We start from the raw sequence: 16,511 nt of genomic DNA on the forward strand, positions 1-16,511 counted from the left end.
TCACACTCTTGCCCCGCCCCTCTTTCACACTCTTGTCCCGCCCCCCAATGACTAATGACCCCTTTACAGAGATCTCCACCTCCATGTTACCCCAAAACGTGTTATTTGACATTATTTGATCTGTAGTTTTATTATGTTCGTATTAACACCTTAGCACCCCCACCTTGGATAGTTTTCATGAGACATGAACTGTTAATTAATAAAATACGACACGGTAAAAGGTTTATGTGTTTATTGAATATAAGGCTTAATAGTAATTGTGGTCATAGCATACGATTGTAAAATATAATTTTCAACATTTTTTATACACACCACTCAAAATATTCTTTATATACATTGAACAAAATATAATTTTATTTCCGTACATGTTTTATAAATGCGTTGTTCAAATTTAAAAGATAACTTCTAGTATTCGTTATACACAATAAGCAAAATATGCAAAGCAACATTTTATCTCAGTACATATATCGCTCAAAGTATCTAATTTCTGTACGGGGGCAATCCTTTTAATTTAAGTCCGTTCATCAAAAGAATTAGAGCGTTAGCCATTGTGTTTGCAGCATTGGAAGTACTCTTTTTTTAGGTAACAAAATCCCCTGTGTTAGTCCTGGTGATGGAATAAGCATCCTGCGACTGACAGGTGTATGAGGCGTTGCGGGTGATTCGCCGTGCAGCTGTTTTTTGAGGCTGTCGAGCAGGTCTCTTGTCCTTGTGTTACCAACCACGGTAGAGGGGACATTTAATTCAGCCATAGCATCCATAAATATTTTCCAACCAGGAGGTGTTTTACTTGCGGCCATAGCATGACTCTGGGTCGCACTGCGGACTAGATCTACCATGTTTGATCCAGGTACAGTTTGGCCTTTGTAAACAAATTCACCCCTCGCATTCCACATAGCCAAATCATCTGATTGTAACAGTTTGTTTAACAATAGCTCGGCATTTTTCTTAAAGCGGTCATTAACAAGATTAAGAATTTCAACAATATCTTTGTCTCTGTTATCATAAATATTTGTCATTTGCTTCTGATCAGATGTGGGCGGCATTATCAATGTTAAAGAAGCTGCTTCTTTACCATCCTGTCTGGCAAATACCAAGTACCTCTGTAGCACAGCTGTGTATCTCTTAATTTTTTCATCATCAGGTATGTCATTCCTGCGCAAAATTTCACTAATTTCTGCATCTAAACGGTGCGTAACAGACTGGCGAATGTCGGTGGTGTTTGGAGAAGGTCTCTTTATTTTATCTAGCTCTTGTTTGGACACCAAGAACATTTTCTCAGCCTGCTCCATCACTAACCACCAACGCTGTTAGCAATCAGCCCTGTTATTAAGGGAATTGCAAAGCCGAGGAGCGGTCCTATAAACCCACCAGACTGGTTCACAAGACGTTTCTTGGTTTTAATGGGGAATGTTTTATCGCTCAACTTCTTTATAGCGCGGCGCCACTTTTTAAGTATATTTTTTTGACGCTCTTTCAGGGGTATCTTTCCTTTTAAAATGTTGAGCGCGATTTCACCAATAGCTGAAATCAAATCGTTACTGGCATTACGTAAAATTGATTTTCGGACCGCTGGTTTTGCTTTCACCAGAGCTTTTAAAATGGTCCAGTTTCTGCGTAATCTGTTAGACATCTTACAGCTGTGTATGCCCGGCCAAGAATGACAAGGATGATGGAAAAATTACTTTTTAGAGCCCTGCTTTTTGTACAAATATACAGCCGGTAGGTCCTTCATGTCTCATGAAAACTATCCAAGGTGGGGGTGCTAAGGTGTTAATACGAACATAATAAAACTACAGATCAAATAATGTCAAATAACACGTTTTGGGGTAACATGGAGGTGGAGATCTCTGTAAAGGGGTCATTAGTCATTGGGGGGCGGGACAAGAGTGTGAAAGAGGGGCGGGGCAAGAGTGTGACAAAGGGGCGGAGAAAGGGTGTGAAAAAGGGGCGGAGAAGGGTGTGAAAAAGGGGCGGGGAAAGGGTGTGAAAAAGGGGCGGGGGAAGGGTGTGAAAAAGGGGCGGGGAAAGGGTGTGAAAAGCCCCTCCAATTCTGGAAAGAGTTATTTTGTAAAACAGCTCTTATTACACTCCGACACACTTATGTCGCACAAACCTGAAAATGTTGTTTGGTTTTATGCATGTTGGCAAAAACTGTATGATGACCTCTCTCGTTTGTTTTTACACATCAAATTTGTTGAAGGGTTACCGCCTACTTTTACAGATGAGGAGCTGTTCCCACCTGACAAGGTAAATTTGGCAGTTGTTGATGATCTCATGGAAGCGGCTTGTGAAAACCTTGAAATACAGCAGGCATTTACCAAGTATGTTCATCACAGAAACCTGAGCATAATGTATCTTGTCCAAAATGTTTTTTGCCAGGGTAAAAAAAGCAGGACCATAAATCTGAACACTAAATATATGGTTCTTTTTAAAAACCCGCGTGATAAATTACAAATCACCACGCTAGCTAGACAAATGTACCCTGGTAAAATACGTTTCTTTTTAGAGGCTTTTGAAGATGCCACACACCCGCCTTACGGCTACTTATTGGTAGATTTACGGTCGGATACTCCGGAGGAACTCCGCTTAAGATCTGGTCTGTTCCCACCGGACCTACCGGCTGTATATTTGTACAAAAAGCAGGGCTCTAAAAAGTAATTTTTCCATCATCCTTGTCATTCTTGGCCGGGCATACACAGCTGTAAGATGTCTAACAGATTACGCAGAAACTGGACCATTTTAAAAGCTCTGGTGAAAGCAAAACCAGCGGTCCGAAAATCAATTTTACGTAATGCCAGTAACGATTTGATTTCAGCTATTGGTGAAATCGCGCTCAACATTTTAAAAGGAAATATACCCCTGAAAGAGCGTCAAAAAATATACTTAAAAAGTGGCGCCGCGCTATAAAGAAGTTGAGCGATAAAACATTCCCCATTAAAACCAAGAAACGTCTTGTGAACCAGTCTGGTGGGTTTATAGGACCGCTCCTCGGCTTTGCAATTCCCTTAATAACAGGGCTGATTGCTAACAGCGTTGGTGGTTAGTGATGGAGCAGGCTGAGAAAATGTTCTTGGTGTCCAAACAAGAGCTAGATAAAATAAAGAGACCTTCTCCAAACACCACCGACATTCGCCAGTCTGTTACGCACCGTTTAGATGCAGAAATTAGTGAAATTTTGCGCAGGAATGACATACCTGATGATGAAAAAATTAAGAGATACACAGCTGTGCTACAGAGGTACTTGGTATTTGCCAGACAGGATGGTAAAGAAGCAGCTTCTTTAACATTGATAATGCCGCCCACATCTGATCAGAAGCAAATGACAAATACTTATGATAACAGAGACAAAGATATTGTTGAAATTCTTAATCTTGTTAATGACCGCTTTAAGAAAAATGCCGAGCTATTGTTAAACAAACTGTTACAATCAGATGATTTGGCTATGTGGAATGCGAGGGGTGAATTTGTTTACAAAGGCCAAACTGTACCTGGATCAAACATGGTAGATCTAGTCCGCAGTGCGACCCAGAGTCATGCTATGGCCGCAAGTAAAACACCTCCTGGTTGGAAAATATTTATGGATGCTATGGCTGAATTAAATGTCCCCTCTACCGTGGTTGGTAACACAAGGACAAGAGACCTGCTCGACAGCCTCAAAAAACAGCTGCACGGCGAATCACCCGCAACGCCTCATACACCTGTCAGTCGCAGTATGCTTATTCCATCACCAGGACTAACACAGGGGATTTTGTTACCTAAAAAAAGAGTACTTCCAATGCTGCAAACACAATGGCTAACGCTCTAATTCTTTTGATGAACGGACTTAAATTAAAAGGATTGCCCCCGTACAGAAATTAGATACTTTGAGCGATATATGTACTGAGATAAAATGTTGCTTTGCATATTTTGCTTATTGTGTATAACGAATGCTAGAAGTTATCTTTTAAATTTGAACAACGCATTTATAAAACATACGGAAATAAAATTATATTTTGTTCAATGTATATAAAGAATATTTTGAGTGGTGTGTATAAAAAATGTTGAAAATTATATTTTACAATCGTATGCTATGACCACAATTACTATTAAGCCTTATATTCAATAAACACATAAACCTTTTACCGTGTCGTATTTTATTAATTAACAGTTCATGTCTCATGAAAACTATCCAAGGTGGGGGTGCTAAGGTGTTAATACGAACATAATAAAACTACAGATCAAATAATGTCAAATAACACGTTTTGGGGTAACATGGAGGTGGAGATCTCTGTAAAGGGGTCATTAGTCATTGGGGGGCGGGACAAGAGTGTGAAAGAGGGGCGGGGCAAGAGTGTGACAAAGGGGCGGGGAAAGGGTGTGAAAAAGGGGCGGGGGAAGGGTGTGAAAAAGGGGCGGGGAAAGGGTGTGAAAAAGGGGCGGGAAAAGGGAGTGAAAAAGGGGCGGGGAAAGGGTGTGAAAAAGGGGCGGGGCACCTGTCACTTTGAGTTTGATGTGACATGTCTAAGTACTCTACTGTAGTATATATAAACAATAGGAGGACGGGTGTAGCACTAACTGGAGGGTGCTGACAGCACAGATGTGCACTGCGCATGCACAATAAGACCCTAGCTGACGCTGACTGACGGTCCCTAAAAACAGACTAGAGTACAGTGAGTGAGTACACACAGTAAGTACTACTAACTAAACAATAGAAGAATCAAGCTAAATAGTAGAACAGGTGTGACTAGATTACTGAGAGCAGATACAGCAGGACAGGTATAGCAGTAAAGCTGGGCCTTGCTAACTACAAAATAGTACAATAATCTATCTAACACAGGAGTAGTAGTAGTAGTACAGGAGTAGAGTACTACAGGTGATAGCACAGGTAAGGTAACTAGAGACTAGAGCACAGAGCAGGGCAGGCTGGCTTGCCTAGGCAGTAGGCACAGGGCCTAGCTGCTGGCTGCAGGCCTGCAGCAGCACCAGTGACAGTCTCCCTCCCTAGTCCCTAATCACACTAACTAAACTGCCTAAAATACAATCTATCTACAATACAAAGCAATACAGTTGAATATCAAGTGTTGGAGTGTAAAAACGATAGGTTTAGAGCAATGTAAATGCACTTGCACACAGACAAAAAGCACTGGAGCAGTTCTCTCAGTACTATCAGTCAGTAAGTCGCAAGCAGGACGAGTGAGGCAAGATGGCGCCCGCTATTTATAGAGGGGGGCTTGGCCAGGCTCCCCCTCTGTGATTGGCTGCAGTCAGAGGGCTGGGAGCCCTCTGATTTGCTTGTGAGAACTCGAGGTGACGTCTGGCGTGACGCTATCCGAGCTTGTGACGCCATCCGAGCTCGGATAGCTAGGATATCTCCGGATATCTGATTGCTATCCGGGTGCGCTTGGATAGCACAGCCCGGATAGCTAATACTATTCGAGTTCGGTACTCGAGCTCGAATAGTGAAAAAAGAGCTAGGATATCCGAGTAACTCGGATATCCTAGCTCTGATGAGCACCACTATACCTAACCTTACTCTCACACAGAGCCCTCCCTGTGCCTATCCCTAACCCCTAGACCCCCCTGGTGGTGCCTAACCCTAAGACCCCCCTGGTGGTGCCTAACCCTAAGACCCCCCTGGTGGTGCCTAACCCTAAGACCCCCCTGGTGGTGCCTAACCCTAAGACCCCCCTGTCAGTGCCTAACCCTAAGACCCCCCCGGTTGGTGCCTAACCCTAAGACCCCCCTGATGGTGCCTAACCCTAAGACCCTCCTGGTGGTGCCTAACCCTAAGACCCCCCTGGTGGTGCCTAACCCTAAGACCCCCCTGGTGGTGCCTAACCCTAACCACCCCCTGATTGCGTATATTATACTGTAACTATACCTAACCCTCCCTGTACCTATCCCTAACCCCTAGACCCCCCTGGTAATGCCTAAACTTAACCATCCCCACCGCACAAACACCCTAAACACATATAAACAATAATATATTTAATCCTTAAAATACTTCTCTACAAATAACATGAATAAAAGAATTCATATATTTGTAATAGAATAAATAGCTTTAAAATAGCCTTAAAATCACGTATACATTAATATTATAAATAGAGAAAAGTATATATAAATATATACAATACAATAGACAGCCTTACAAGCATTAGAAATCTTAAAATAACAGTAACATTAAAAGCGATATTTTAGTAACTATAATCAACGCATTATAAGTGTAAAAACAACCTTAAAATAACAGTAATATTAAAAGCGATATTTTAGTAACTATAATCAACGCATTATAAGTGTAAAAACAAAGTTAATACCAAAATCGATGTATTTCTAATACAATAAGGTTGAAAATGGTATTTACGCATTATACATATGAAAACAAATGTTTAAATGATCAAAGAAGTGTAAACAAAAATTTAGTTGTTGTACTTTTGTAAGCGAAATTTTTAAACTAAATAATAAGTAAAAACTGATATAAGAGAAATTTAAAAACAAAAAAATAAGTATAACACAAGCTCAAAACGAACTTGTAAACGATATTTGTTATAAACCTTATTCTGTAAACGAAAACTTTTGTTAACACGATCCCTGTAACCGCTATTTCTTGGGCGCCCTTTTTTCCTGTCGGGCGCCGAATAGCCGATATTTTGCATTGCAGTCTATGGCGGCGTCCTTTTTGTCCACTATCCCTGTGCACCCTTTTTTACTAGCACCAAACTTCACAATGCCAGGATTGGGCCATTAGCCATGCTACCCTGCACCAAAGCTGAAGGCCTCCACTACAGAGGGACAGGCGGCAATACATTCATACACAGTGCTCGGCAAAACCACAGGCATTACTAAAAGGAATTATGGGTAATCCTTTTTTACTGGTATTTTTTTAAAGTGAAACTGAAGCCAATTTAAAAAAAAAAAAATACTTACCTAAGGAGGGGGAAGGCTCTGGGTCCTATATAGCCTTTGCGTTCCTCTCACGGTCCCATCATCCCAGCGCTGTCTCCCCTGTTAGCAATCTCTGACCGATGAGTCAAAAACTGCTCTTTTCTGCTGCGGGAGTGCTCTCGAAAAGGGCAGCTCTGTAGCGGGCATGCACAAGTGCACTCTCTCGCGCACATGCGCAGTACTGAGCTGCCCATCTTCGGGAGCACTCGGGCTCCTGAAGACTTGTGAAGCCTCCTGTGGCAGGAAATTCGAATGGGGGAGCGGTAGAATGAGGGGACCGTAAGAGGAATGGGAAGGCTCTATAGGACCGAGAGCCTTCCACTTCTCAAGGCGCAAATGTATGTCAGGAGTTAACTGTTTTTAAACTGGCTTTATAGCATGGTTATAACACATTTATTTATAGCGCCGACATCTTCTGCTGCGCTGCACAGAGTACATTTTCTTGTCACTTAACTGTCCATCACAAGAGCTCACAATCTAATCCCTGCCATAGTAATTAATCTATGTACCGGTAAGTATTGAGCAGTATATATATAATAGTCTAGTGCCAATTCAGAAGGAAGCCATTTAACTTATTTGTATGTTTCTGGGATGTTGGAGGAAACTGTAGTGCTCGGAGGAAACACACATACACGGGGAGAACACAGTACACAGCAAATATACTGTACATACTTGTAATCCCTTCTGCGCCTCACATTATTTGGTCTAATGATCGGAAGCTTCTATTTTTACATACAAGCATATTACATTAGTAATACATAGTAACTTATTATGCAAGCATTGTTTAGTAAAATTCTATAGTTTAGTCAGTTTAAGGCGCGTACACACGCCGTACTTTTTCAAACTCCATCAGACCCTCCCGCGGGGTGGTCATTCTGACGACAGTTGCACGTGAGTACAAGCTGTCGGCAGACTGATAAGACTGATCCGCCGTTTGAAAGAGTACAGCGTGTGTACGCGCCTTTACTTTTACCTGCAGGCATATTCTGAAGATATTCAGATAATACTATGACACACAGATAGCAGCAACAGGCAGATAACAATGACATGCAGATATCACCAACAACTATCAAATTCCAGTGATAAGCAAATAATAAATATCACAGGCAGTGCAATACTCAAAATATTAGTAATAGCACTTTTTCACCTAATTTTTGAAATTTGTTTTTCTTGATGTTTAACCACTTCACCACTGAGGGGTTTTACCCCCTGACTAGTGTTGGGCGAACACCTGGATGTTCGGGTTCGGGAACGTTCGCCGAACATGGCCGCGATGTTCGGCATGTTCGGGCCGAACCCCGAACTCCCCGCTTTTGGGGGCCCTATGGGGTTGCAGGCATAAGGGGGAGCATGCCCCGATCGCGGGGGGGGGGGTCGGAAATTCCCCCCACCCCCTCCGCTAGCGCTCCCCCCTCTGCCCGCGTCACGCGTACCCTCGTATGCATCATCACGCAGAGGACGTGAGGTCAGAGAAAGGGCGGAAGTACCACAAGGGTACTACCGCTGAACCGCCCGCTGCCCGGCCTCCCTCAACGCGTCACTCTCCGGACTCCTCCTCCTGACTAACTTCACAGTGCCACTGCCAGCCACTACCACCGGTATTATTTTACTTTCCTTAAACTTTTGTATGGGGAAGCGGGCAGAGGGGGGAGCGCTAGTGGAGGGGGTGGGGGGAATTTCCGACCCCCACCGCGATCGGGGCATGCTCCCCCCTTATGCCTGCGACCCCATAGGGGAGCCGTATTCGGCCAAACAGGGCCCTGTTCGGCCGAACAGGGGCCCTGTTCGGCCAGGCATTGAGCCGTTCGGGCGAACCCGAACAGTTTGGCCGAACACCACCAGGTGTTCGGCCGAACTCAAACATCACCCGAACAGGGTGATGTTCTGCAGAACCCGAACAGTGGCGAGCACTGTTCGCCCAACACTACCCCTGACCACCAGAGCAATTTTCACCTTTCAGCGCTCCTTCCACTCATTCGTCTATAACTTTATTATTACTTATCGCAATGAAATGAACTATATCTTGTTTTTTCCGCCACCAATTAGGCTTTCTTTAGGTGGGACATTATGCCAAGAATTATTTTATTCTAAATGTGTTTTAATGGGAAAATAGGAAAAATGTGGGAAAAAAATTAATTATTTTTCAGTTTTCGGCCTTTATAGTTTTTAAATAATGCATGCTACTGTAATTAAAACCCATGAAATGTATTTGCCCTTTTGTCCCGGTTATAAAATATGTCCCTATCATAATGTTTGGCGCCAATATTTTATTTGGAAATAAAGGTGCATTTTTTTCAGTTTTGCGTCCATCCCTAATTACAAGCCCATAGTTTATAAAGTAACAGTGTTATACCCTCTGGACATAAATATTTAAAAAGTTCAGTCCCTAAGGTAACTATTTATGTATTTTTTTTTATTGTACATTTTTTAATTTTTTTTAATTACAAAAAAAAAAAAAATTGGGAGTGTGGGAGGTAATGAGTTAATTTTTTGTGTAAAAGTAATTTATTTGTATGTGAAAAATGTGTAGGGTGTAGTTTTACTATTTGGCCACAAGATGGCCACAGTAACTTTTTGTTTTAATGCGACCTCCAAGCGTCCTTCCGGAAGCTTGGAGGAAGTACTTGGAGGCTGGGTAAGTGTGTATCTTTTCACAATGATCGCGCTGCTCATCGGAGAGCAGCGGATCATTGCGGGGCTTAGATCAACGAACGGGAATGGATTTTCCCATTCATTGATCTCCGGGCGAGCGGGCGGCGGCGCGTTTACTAGCGGCGTGCGGCGTGTTTACGAGCGGGAGCACGGGCAGCGGCGGGAGTACCTTTCTTTTAAACTGTCTTTAACCTGCTGGGCGCGGGAGGGTTTGTTTCGCCCGATTTTTTTTTTCTTATCATGTAGCTAGCCTAGCGCTAGCTACATGATTCTCCCCTTCCTCCTCTCTCCCTACCACCCTTCTGATCGCCGCCGGCGATCACGCCCATTAAGGAAATCCCGTTCTGAACGGGATTTCCTTTAGGGCTTCCCCCATCGCCTTGGCGACGACTGGAGTGACGTCATCGACGTCGTGACGTCACTGGGACTCCTGATCCACCCCAAAGTGCAGCCTGACGGTGATTGGCCAGGCTGCGCACGGGGTCTGCGGGGGCCCTCTTTCGCGTCAGGTAGCGGCGGCGATCAGGGCAAACACGCGTGTTTGGAAAAAAAAAATAGCAAAATCGGCCCAGCAGGGCCTGAGCGGTGCCCTCTAGCGTCTCTGGACGAGCTCAGCTCGTCCAGAACGCTAGGGAGGTTAATTATTTTATACTTTATTGGGCACCTCTTACCCTTTCTAGTACTTAAATCAACCCTAATAATGCACCTTATCTATCTTGCAATTAATCTTCACATAATTTTTGTTATGTTCAATACTCTAGCCCTTTTAATATTGGCAAAATAAATTGTAATATAGAACAGAGGATCATGGTGCTCATCTCACTTACATACTATGATCTGATAGCCCACCTGAACTCAGCACACTATTGGTCCTGTGTTTAAGCAAAGTCTCATTGTATGTTAAACTATTTGCCTGAAGAAGATGGGGTGGCATTTTACCATTTGAAACGTGTTGCCATTGTAACAACCAATAAACAAATCTAAGAGCTCATGGTGTTTCTTTATATTAACTCCACATACCCTCACTGCTCAAGCCACTATACAGCATGAGTCAACGAGCACCCACAGAGTGTAGGCACTAGTGTTGGGCGAACAGTGTTCGCCACTGTTCTGGTGATGTTCGAGTTCGGCCATATGGCTGAACTAAGAGCGCATGGCCGAACGTTCCCCGAACGTTCGGCTAGCGCTGTGATTGGCCGAACGGGTCACGTGGTTCGGGTAAATAAATACCCGATCCACGTCATTTCTCCGCCATTTGTCTGTGGGTTTAGCTTTGGGTAGGCAGGCAGGGTAGTTCTCTCTCCAGCCAGGCTAGCCAGGGTCCCCCCAGTCATTGTGTCGCTGCTGGGAACAGTAGTACATCGCTCACCCACACTATATAGCATTGTGTTTACTGCCACTCTGTGTACACCGCTCACCCACCACTGTATAGCATTGTGTTTACTGCCACTCTGTGTCTCTGCTGGGAACAGTAGTACACCGCTCACCCGCCACTGTATAGCATTGTGCTCTGTGTCGCTGCTGGGAATAGTAGTACACCGCTCACCCACCACTGTATAGCATTGTGCTCTGTGTCGCTGCTGGGAATAGTAGTACACCGCTCACCCACCACTGTACAATCAATTTTCTCAAAAACTTGAAGCTCTTTTTCAAAATTTTTTTTCCTCTTGTACCCACTCCCAAGGTGCACATACCCTGCAAATTTGGGGTATGTAGCATGTAAGGAAGCTTTACAAAGCACGAAAGTTCGGGTCCCCATTGACTTCCATTATGTTCGGAGTTCGGCGCGAACACCCGAACATCGCGGCCATGTTCGGCGAACGTTCGCGAACCCGAACATCCAGGTGTTCGCCCAACACTAGTAGGTACCGCTCATGGCTGCAGGGTTTCATAGGGATCCAAACCAGCCCTTCTTACAGGGGTGAGTGCCATCTCATCAGCGTCTGCCCCGGGCAATGAGTGCCTGCATTGTGAAGATCGCTCATGACTGTGACAGGCAAGCTATGCTTCCACCTGCAAGACGAAGGGCAGCAAGTGAAGCTACAAACAGGATTAGTACTTTGTCACAAGCCCGGTCCCCAGCAGACAGGGACACGAGCCTGCTAACTGGTACTCCCATATGGGTTAGCCAGCATGACTATAAGGTGAGATTATTCTACAGACAGCCACACATGAATACACACGCTGAATGTGCTCTCTCTTTTGACTTGTTTCTATATCTCCCAGCCATCCAGCATGGATTAAGAGAGCAGCACCAACTGACACACTATACTACTCTGATTGCTCCTCCAGACCCCTGGCAGTACCTCCCTGCCATGTGAAGTTATGTAGGAAAGGTTTATCACGGCAGATGCAAGAACTGGAGCAAATGTGTAGCAGATGTGCAGAGCCACCAATCAGGTTTCAGTTGTTTAAAAAAAACAAGATTTCTCATTGGTTGCATTGGGCAACTACTCCACTCGAAATCCAAATGTCTTTATACCTGCCCCAGTAGCTTTGACACCTTGCTAGTAATGTGAAAAGAGATAAAGTTCTGATCTGTGTTTCAGCAACATTATTTTGCTACTAAATCAGTTTAGCACCTACAGTCATGATGAGCTGGAAGTCGAAGGTTAAAGAGGAACTCCAGTGAAAAAAATGTAACGAAAAAGTGCTTCATTTTTACAATAATTATGTATAAATTATTTAGTCAGTCTTTGCCCATTGTAAAATCTTTCCTCTCCCTGATTTACATTCTGATATTTATCACATGGTGACATTTTTACTGCTGGCAGGTGATGTCAGTGGAAGGAGATGCTGCTTGGTTTTCTGGCAGTTGGAAACAGCTGTTACAGTGGTGTGAAAAACTATTTGCCCCCTTCCTGATTTCTTATTCTTTTGCATGTTTGTCACACTTAAATGTTTCTGCTCATCAAAAACCGTTAACTATTAGTCAAAGATAACATAATTGTTTTTTTTAAATATACTTTATTTATTATTTCCAATTACTCACCAAAATTCTAATTCTACAAATATATATTACAATTTAACAAATAAATTCATTTATCACAAACATTTAAATACATAACCAAATATACAGATCTCAATTATCCCACCCCCCTCCCCCCTCAGCAGCACAATGAATTCCAAGAGTACCAACTACCTTCTAAATTTACCCTAATCATTCATACTACATTCCATCTTATTTTAATACAGTCCATATCTCTCATACCTCACTTACGTCTTCCATCCTTCTCAATCATAGGTCATAGGGAGTCCGCAGGAGGGGGGGGGAGGGGTCGGTAGGTCAGAGACAGGACCCAACAGGGCCCCTCATTCAAATCGTCCCGTCCAGCCCAGGCCTATTCATTTTTAGTTTCCACCACCCAAGATCTTCCTATATCTCTCTGTTTCCATGAATTCAACCCACTTTTCCCATATCTCCGCTCCATAATCCTCTGTTCCATGTAAACAATGAGTTAATTGCTCCATTCTAAATATATGCGAGACCTCCCCAAGCCATTCCACAACAGATGGGGGACTCACAGTGTCTCCCAATGAGTGCTCTAGCACCATCTATTAGATGTCGTATTAAGGACCTCTTATATCTTCCAATGCTCCAACTATTCAGGTGAAGAAGGCAGAAGCCTGGATCGTCCGGTACGTCACTCCCCACCACTTTACTCATCACTTCCCTGACTCCTTCCCAGTAAGGTCTGATATTACTACAGCCCCAAAATATATGTTTCAGGGTGCCAATCTCTTTCCTACATCTCCAACACTTTCTGTCGGCTCCCTGAAACATCTTACCCAGCTTCTCCGGTGTATAATACCATCATGTTAATATTTTAAAGCCCATTTCCTGTATTCTTGCTGAGATAGATGTCTTATGTGCCCATATCATTACTCTCCTCCATTGTAAGTCTGTTAAATCCCTTTGTAAATCCACCTGCCATTTATTTCTAACAGCTTGAGTATGGTCCTCCTGTCCATTTAACATTGCGTATATCTGAGACATCACTCCTTTCCGTCTCCCCTCTCCTTCACAGATATCCTCAAATCTAGTATTTCTCCTGGATAGTTCCTCTCTCGTGCCTCTCGTACTCAGAAATGATCTAAATTGTACCAGACTCCAAAAATCCAGTCTTTCTTTCTGCAAGGATCTTTCTATTTCAGTCAATGTCTTCCACCTTACCCCCTCCATTAACATGCGTGCTTGCAGCCCCTTTGGGCCTCTCCAGTTATGGTATGCATTTTTTTGCATCTCAGGAACAAACTCCGGGTTATCGAGAACCGGTAGTAATGGTGAGGGGTAAGCCTCGGGCTCCATTTTATTATAGTATTTATAGAAAATGTTTAATGCATGTCCCAGCAGTTCATTTGCCGGGTGGGTGGGATTATATTTTGACCCTATCCAAGGTATGTTTCTTAGCGGTATACTTTCCAGTTCTTGTTCCAGATTGACCCACCTCTTACTTTGTATGGAACTATGCCAGTCTACAATCCTGCTGAGAATGGAGGCCACATAGTATAATTGGGGGTCTGGTACTGCTAACCCTCCACTTTGTCTAGGTTGTGTCATAACTTAAAGCTTATTCTAGGGGGTTTTGCTCTCCATATAAACCTTAAAAAATGTCTTCTGATGTTTTGGAAGAAGGATGATGGTATTGCAATTGGGAGGGTCTGAAACAGATATAGAAGTCTCGGCAAGACATTCATTTTTAATATGCTCACCCTCCCCAGCCAAGAAAATTCAGGCTTATTCCATCTCTTTAGATCTTTGTCTATTTCCTTCTCCATCTCTTTGTAGTTGGACTGTATGATATCCCTTGAGTTGGGTGCCACTTTTACCCCCAAATAAGTTAGGGTCCGTGAGACCCATCTTATTAGGAAGCTCTCTTTCATGGAGTTTATGTCTTCTAGTCTCATCCCTACTCCTAAGGCCTCACATTTATCCCAGTTTACTTTAAAGTTGGATAAAAGCCCATATTTCTTAAATTCTATAAGTAGACAGGGTAACGCAATTCTAGGTTGGGTAAGAAAAAACAGGAGGTCATCCGCATAAGCGGCGATTTTATGGACCCCCCTTCCTATCTTTATCCCTGTTATGTCTTCATTTCCCCTAATATATCTCAGTAAAGGCTCCAGGGTCAGTGCAAAAATTAGCGGAGAGAGGGGACATCCCTGCCTTGTCCTATTCCTAATTTCTAGGGGTTCTGATAGTATTCCATTTATCTTAATCCTAGCCCCAGGAGATGAATAGAGAGCCATAACATATGCTCTCATCCTTAGACAAGAGAACAAGAACAGTAGTTCCCTAAATCACCGCACCACTCCAAACCAATAATCAATGATAATGATCTTTATTCACAAAAACAATAAAAACACCTAAAAACACACATATTGGCAGCCATGTACATATAAGTAATAAATAGTTAATGTGTAATACAAAAACAATAACAACCTCTAATAGATAACTCCACAATAAAATAAATAAAGATCAATGGGAGAAAACCATAAATTACGCCTCCCCAGTCTCATAGAAATAGCAACTATGACATATCACATCCTAATAGGTAGAGGTATCAGCCAACAATAAATGGTGCAGAAAGTGCTATAGTGCAAACAATACAAAGAAACTGCAAGAATCTGAACAGTGAATGAAAATAGAAGAAAAAATATATATAAAGTGCGATGTGCAAGTCAGACTGGCGTGCAAACGTCAGAAGGGTGCAAGATAAGGTGTGTCGTGCAAAGGGATAAACGCATCCCACCATGAAGTAGAGCTGAGACCTACCGCAAAGATCTTAGTGGAGAAAGAGGGTCATGGCGTCCAAAACCGCCGTCGCGATTCGCCGCTATCCAAATACAGCAGCTTCCACTGGGCTTAAAATTCAAATGGCGTCCTCGGCAAATTAAATAGGTGAACCTGAGCGGGCAGGGGGGCGTGCCTATCGATACGTCATGTGCGCGGCCGCGCACAACAGGGAAGCGTCAGCGGCGCTTGACAGCGCCACCTCACTTCCCTTCCCTGCCTCTAAGGGTTCTGGGAAATGTAGTTTGCCGGGGTGAAAATGTGAACCTAGATCAGGTAAACACGGCTAAAGAAGCCGAAGTAAATATAGAATGAGGAAAGACTCAGAGATAGATAAAGGCACAATCTATATATAAACATTCAAACATGTTAGTAATGTTAAATATGTACTTTCCCATTTTCAATCAGATACATCAACAAATTAGAACAATGTCGCCACCATGTGGTCAACTATTAAAGTTAACAAAAGGGGAAGCTAATTAAAGCAAGAACCATAGTAGACATTTTCCCACAATCTTGTGGGCAATTACAAAAAGCCAATAAAATCAGGAAGGGGTCACAAGGGTCAGGAACAGTCCATTTATAGGAGAAGACGGTATGTTGTACATTCTGATGCTTGTCACTGCGCTGTGTATTCAGCAAAGTCCCATATAGACAACTGAAAATAAATATCAAAAAGTTATCATCAAAAAATTACAATCATCTCTGGAACCACATATGTATAACCATCAAGTTGACACAAAATCACGTCAAGCCACACCAAACGATTGGAAACAGATCACAGCAGATGTAACAAAATATGCTATTGAGGAATACTCACCAATCCTTTGATAAAACAATATTATTAAAGACATCAAATTACATCAAGACCACAGGGGCCTGAATCAAAAGAAACCGCCACAAATGTGGTAACACACATTAGGAGGACTACTCACAAATCCTCTACTCAGACAACAATACAGAGGCCATGAGTGAGATATCAAACACATGTACTCCCCATGCACAAGCAGGTGACACAAACAACATAAGGGACAAGGGGAAGGAAGAGGGCCCCCCCACCATGGGTCCCCCTCCCCCCACACAAAAACATCAATTGGCACTCAGTGTAAAAATCCCACAAAAGAGAAGTCCTCATTTATAC

This window comes from Hyperolius riggenbachi, chromosome 9, assembly GCF_040937935.1.
Source record: "Hyperolius riggenbachi isolate aHypRig1 chromosome 9, aHypRig1.pri, whole genome shotgun sequence".
NCBI classification, from domain to species: domain Eukaryota; kingdom Metazoa; phylum Chordata; class Amphibia; order Anura; family Hyperoliidae; genus Hyperolius; species Hyperolius riggenbachi.